This window comes from Stegostoma tigrinum, chromosome 1, assembly GCF_030684315.1.
Source record: "Stegostoma tigrinum isolate sSteTig4 chromosome 1, sSteTig4.hap1, whole genome shotgun sequence".
Lineage (NCBI taxonomy): Eukaryota > Metazoa > Chordata > Chondrichthyes > Orectolobiformes > Stegostomatidae > Stegostoma > Stegostoma tigrinum.
In genome coordinates this window covers 52,742,977-52,749,003 of record NC_081354.1, presented here as the reverse complement: position 1 = coordinate 52,749,003, position 6,027 = coordinate 52,742,977, and positions in this window count along the sequence as shown.

Genomic DNA, 6,027 nt, shown 5'->3' with positions numbered 1-6,027 from the left:
GTCAAGCTTTCTGGAAAGATCCTCTCCATGAGGCCCAGTGAGATTTCTCACCAAACATACCTCATTACCTACCCCAATCCTATGACATCCCTCATGTCCTATTTTATCCACATTTCACCACACATCGTTCAATCTTCAAAGACTAGCATCCCTGGCAGCTGTGCCATCTTTAAAGGCTGCTATGCACCCAGGCAAGACTGGCATTCCAGAAGCCTCTTGCTTGGTCAAGAACAGAATGTGCTCACATCAGGGGTGGGCAAGATTACATTACAAATCCCTGACAGATGTGGAGATCCTGCTCAAGGAGGTGGTAAAAAGGAGAAGAGGTGTGTTCTTTCTCTGAAGGACAAGCTGGTGAGAGCATGCCACCAGATTCTGGCAGCTTGGTCCGAGGTCACCATGAGCCATCTCTAGGATGCTGCCGAACAGCCAGCAGTGCCACAAAAAGGTCAATGGCAGCCAGGGTCAGAGCTACACTTCTTTCTGCTACCTCACACTCACTTTATCTCTGACAATGCATCATCCCCTCACCAAGGCTCACGCTCCACTACTCTCTCTGTGCCTGCAATGTTTTCCATGATGCACTCTCACACCCATGGCTGTTCAACTGCCTCCTTGGGCATGGTTAGCAGCTGCCATTGAGAGCCAGTCCCAGCCCCTTCAGGTGCTGCAGGAAGAGAGTCAGAAGCTGCATTACATCATTCTCTGGATCGAAGGCAGGATTTGGGGAACCTTGCATTCACTCCAGGGTCCCCTTTCTCACAACAGAACAGGGCGGTGCCAGGGGGAACCCGGCTAGGAAAGAAACAGGCCCACGGTGACGACACTTGGAAGATGAAGCCGAGGACAGTTCACTTGCCCCTGGAAAGCAGACTCTCAGCATGTCAGGAGATGGCAAGAACTGCAGATGCTGGAAGTCAAGAGTCAACACAGTGTGGAGCTGGAGGAACACAACAGGTCAGGCATCACCAGAAGAGCAGGGAAGCCAACGTTTCAGGTCAGTAACCTTCATCAGAACTGAGGAGGGGGAAGGGAGCTGGGAAATAAATAGAGGGATGGGGTTGGGACTGGGGAAAGGCAGGTGGAAGTTGGTCAATGAGAAGGGTGCAGCAGAGAAATGAGAAAGAAAATGAACAGGTTGTGTCAGGTCAAGGAGGTGGGGATGAGAGGGAGGGCTGGATATGGGATGAAGCCAAGGATGGGGAGATTTTGAAACTGGTGAATTCTATGTTGAGGCCATTCGGCTGTAAGCTCCTGAGGCAGAATATAAAGTGCTTTTCCTCCAGTTTCTGTGTGGCCTAATTGTGACATTAGAGGAAGCCCAAGATGGGCATATCACCAAGGGGGTGGAAGGGGAAGTTGAAATGGCCTGCAACCAGTAGATGTTGTCGAATATCAAGTACAGAGCACAGACACTCGGCAAATCGGTTACTGAGTCTACGTTTGGTCTCACTGATGTAGAGGAGGCCACACTGGGAGCGACAGATGCAATTGACCAGGTTAGAAGACGTACAGGTGACGTCAATCGGACTTGGGCTGATTGTTTGGGGCCTTGGACGGAGGTGGGTGGGGTCGGAGGTGTAGGAGCAGGTGTAACACCTCCTGCCATTGCATGGAAAAGTGCTGGTTGTGTTAGGGTTGATAGGAGTGTGGTGTGGACAAGGGAGTCATGGAGTGAGCAGTCCCTATGGAAAGCAAATAGGGGTGGGGTGGGAAACATCTCTTTGGTGGTGGGGTCTGATTGCAGATGGCAAAAGTGGTGGAGGATGGTGCACTAGATTTGGAGGCTGGTGGGGTGGTATCTGTGGACCGGGGGACTCTATCCTTGTTGTTGGAGAGTAGGGGTTTGAAGTCAGAGAGTGCAGGAGATGCAGTTGAGGGCATTATGAGCCATGGGAGAAGGGAAGTTACGGTTCTTGAATTAGGAGGGCATCTGGGATGTCCAGGAGTGGAACGCTTCATCCCAGGTGCAGATGCAGCGGAGGCGGAGGAATTGGGAGAATGGGATTGCATTATTGCAAGACGATAGGTGAGAGGAGGTACAGTCAAGGTAGTTATGGGTGTCAGTAGGTCTGAAATAGATGTTGGTGATGAGTCGGTTGCCAGAGATGGAGACAGAGAAGTCCAGGAAAGAGAAGGAGATGTCAGAGATGTCCAGGTGAATCTGAGGTCGGGGTGAAAGGTGTTGGTGATGTCGATGAAGTTGGTTAAGTCATCTGTCTGTCTGTCTCTAACTCTTTTAAGAAAATGGCCCTGTGGTCTGATAAGACTATGGGGACTTGATTTGGCACGTTGCTTTCTCTAAAGGGCCTCAAACGCTTATCACTAAATTAGAAACTATTTGGCATTAAATGACCAAGACTGGCAGCTGCAGCATCAAATTGACTATGAGGTAATCAATTAAAAATAAAGTATTCACAAAACAGCCAGCAATTAGCCACAGCGAAAAAATGGCAACTACCATTAAAGTATTCCAAATGCAATGGCAACTTGATTTCAGTGACTTAGATTCCAATCACAGTTCTGGAAGTACACATAGAAAAAAAACATTCCTAGCTTTAACAAGTAATCATCATTTGTTTAAAATATCACAAAAGTGATGATTAAATACAAGAACATTGTCATAAATCTTTGTAATAACTTTTCTTCCTTTAAGACCTATCAAAGATGATTCTCGATAGGAGTGAGAGAGACAGGGTAGTTGTCATGGGGGCTTCAACTTTCCAAACATTGACTGGAAACACTATAGTTCGAGTACTATAGATGGGTCGGTTTTTGTCCAGTGTGCGCAGGAGGGCTTCCTGACACAGTATGTAGACAGGCCAGCAAGGGGCAAAGCCACATGAGATTTGGTACTGGGTAATGAGCCCGGCCAGGTGTTAGATTTGGAAGTAGGTGAGCACTTTGGTGATAGCGATCACAATTCTGTTATGTTTACTTTAGTGATGGAAAGAGTAGGTGTATACCACTGGGCAAGAGTTATAGCTGGGGGAAAGGCAATTACGATGAGATTAGGCAAGATTTAGGGAGCATAGGATGGGAAAGGAAACTGCAGGGGATGGGCACATTAGAAATGTGGAGCTTATTCAAGGAAAAGCTCCTGTGTGTCCTAGATAAGTATGTACCTGTCAGGTAGGGAGGAAGCTGTAGAGTGTGGGAGCCGTGGTTTACGAAGGAGGTGGAATCTCTGGTCAAGAGGAAGAAGAAGGCTTGTGTTAGGATGAGATGTGAAGACTCAGTTAGGGCACTTGAGGGCTATGAGGTAGCCAGGAAAGGCCTAAAGAAAGAGCTCAGAAGAGCCAGGAGGAGACATGAGAAAGTTGTTGGCGGATAGGGTCAGGGTAAACCCTAAGGTTTTCTATAGGTATTTAAAGAATAAAAGAATGACGAAAGTAAGATTAGGCCCAATCAAGGATAGTAGTGGTAAGTTATGTGTTGAGTCAGAGGAGATAGGGGAAGCACTAAATGAATATTTTTCAACAGTATTCACTCTAGAAAACAACAATGTTGTCGAGGAGAATACTGAGATACAGGCTACTAGACTATTTGGGATTGAGGTTCACAAGGAAGAGGTATTAGAAATCCTACAGAGTGTGAAAATAGATAAGTCCACTGGGCCGGATGGGATTTATCCTAGGATCCTCTGGGAAGCCAGGGAGGAGATTGCTGAGCCTTTGGCATTGATCTTTAACTTGTCATTGTCTACAGGAATAGTGCCAGAAGACTGGAGGATAGCGAATGTGGTTCCCCTGTTCAAGAAGGGGAGTAGAGACAACCTTGGTAATTATAGACCAGTGAGCCTTACCTCAGTTGTTGGTAAAGTGTTGGAAAAGGTTATAAGGGATAGGATTTATAATCATCTAGAAAAGAATAAATTGATTAGGGATAGTCAGCACGGTTTTGTGAAGGGAAGGTCGTGCCTCACAAACCTTATTGAGTTCTTTGAGAAGGTGACCAAACAGGTAGATGAGAGTAAACCGGTTGATGTGGTGTATATGGATTTCAGCAAGGCGTTCGATAAGGTTCCCCACAGTAGGCTATTGTACAAAATGCGGAGGAATGGAATTGTGGGAGATAATAGCAGTTTGGGTCGGAAATTGGCTTGCTGAAAGAAGGCAGAGGGTGGTAGTTGATGGGAAATGCTCATCCTGGAGACAAGTTACTAGTGGTGTACCGCAAGGGTTGGTGTTGGGTCCACTGCTCTTTGTCATTTTTATAAATGACCTGGATGAGGGCGTAGAAGGATGGGTTAATAAATTTGCAGACAACACTAAGGTCGGTGGAGTTGTGGATAGTGACAAAGGATGCTGTAGGTTGCAGAGAGACATAGATAAGTTGCAGAGCTGGGCTGAGAGGTGGCAAATGGAGTTTAATGCAGACAAGTGTGAGGTGATGCACTTTGGCAGGAGTAACCGGAAGGCAAAGTACAGGGCTAATGGTAAGATTCTTAGTAGTGTAGATGAGCAGAGAGATCTCAGTGTCCATGTACACAGATCCTTGAAAGTTGCCACCCAGGTTGACAGGGCTGTTCAGAAGGCATACAGTGTTTTAGCTTTTATTAATAGAGGGATCGAGTTCCGGAACCAAGAGGTTATGGTGAAGCTGTACAAAACTCTGATGCGGCCGCACTTGGAGTATTGCGTACAGTTCTGGTCACCGCATTATAAGAAGGATGTGGAAGCTTTGGAAAGGGCGCAGAGGAGATTTACTAGGATGTTGCCTGGTATGGAGGGAAGGTCTTACAAGGAAAGGCTGAGGGACTTGAGGCTGTTTTCATTAGAGAGAAGAAGGTTGAGAGGTGACTTAATTGAAACATATAAAATAATCAGAGGGTTAGATAGGGTGGATAGGGAGAGCCTTTTTCCTAGGATGGTGACGGCACACATGAGGGGGCATAGTTTTAAATTGAGGGGTGAAAGATATAGGACAGATGTCAGAGGTAGTTTCTTTACTCAGAGAGTAGTAAGGGAATGGAACGCTTTGCCTGCAACGGTAGTAGATTTGCCAACTTTAGGTACATTTAAGTCTTCATTGGATAAGCATATGGACGTACATGGAATAGTGTAGGTTAGATGGGCTTGAGATCGGTATGACAGGTCGGCACAACATTGAGGGCCGAAGGGCCTGTACTGTGCTGTAATGTTCTATGTGTTTGAGTCCTAGGGCTTGGGTTGTGCTCCACTCCTTGAGCTAACATCCCTAATCTGGATGTTGAGATCTGATGTTTGCAAGAGTCTGTCAATGCACAACTTTAGTCATCTACTTCTCTGACCTCAGTTATCTGAGGTGAGCTGCAACTTCTCACAATGGACTAACTTGGTACTCTTGGACAAATGATTCTCGGACTGAGAAATCAGTCACATTTTATGTTTGTCTGCTGTCGCTAACTCATCAGTTATGGAACTGCCCATCAATACTTCTCTTCTTAGCTAAGCCATTTCCAACTTTTCTCCTCCGTTCTCCATCATCTGCCTAAAGAAGTTCAGGAAATCAATGCTGTTTCTCTGATGAAGTTATTAGGCTCCAGACAGTTTCTCTGGTCTTCCCAAAAACAATATGCCTGGTTTACAAGGTCTTCTACAGCTCTCTCAAATCATAGACATTCCATTGTACTTGGGCCTTCATAAGCACCACGATCACCGCCACTTTACCCCAGATATACTTCAAGATCCTCCAATGTGAGTCTTATTCCCATTAATGCAACAAACCAATCATCTCCACTTTATCCACTGTGCAATTTGTACTGAGTGCTTCTGTCCTATTCCTAGGCCAAAAGAATCAAACCTGTGTGCATCCCAATCTACATTGTGTCCTCTCTGAATATTATATGAATATTTATTTGAATATAATATGAAAATAAAATATAAACACTGAGGTTACAAAAGTTGGAATTTACAGCTCTTGTATCCAATGTCGGCAAATGTCAAATACAGAATAGGGCACTTTTTCAGAGACTCCATTCCTGTCACAGATGGAGGTTTTGTTTTAATTTATTCACAAGGTTGGCTATGCTAGCAATTATTGCCC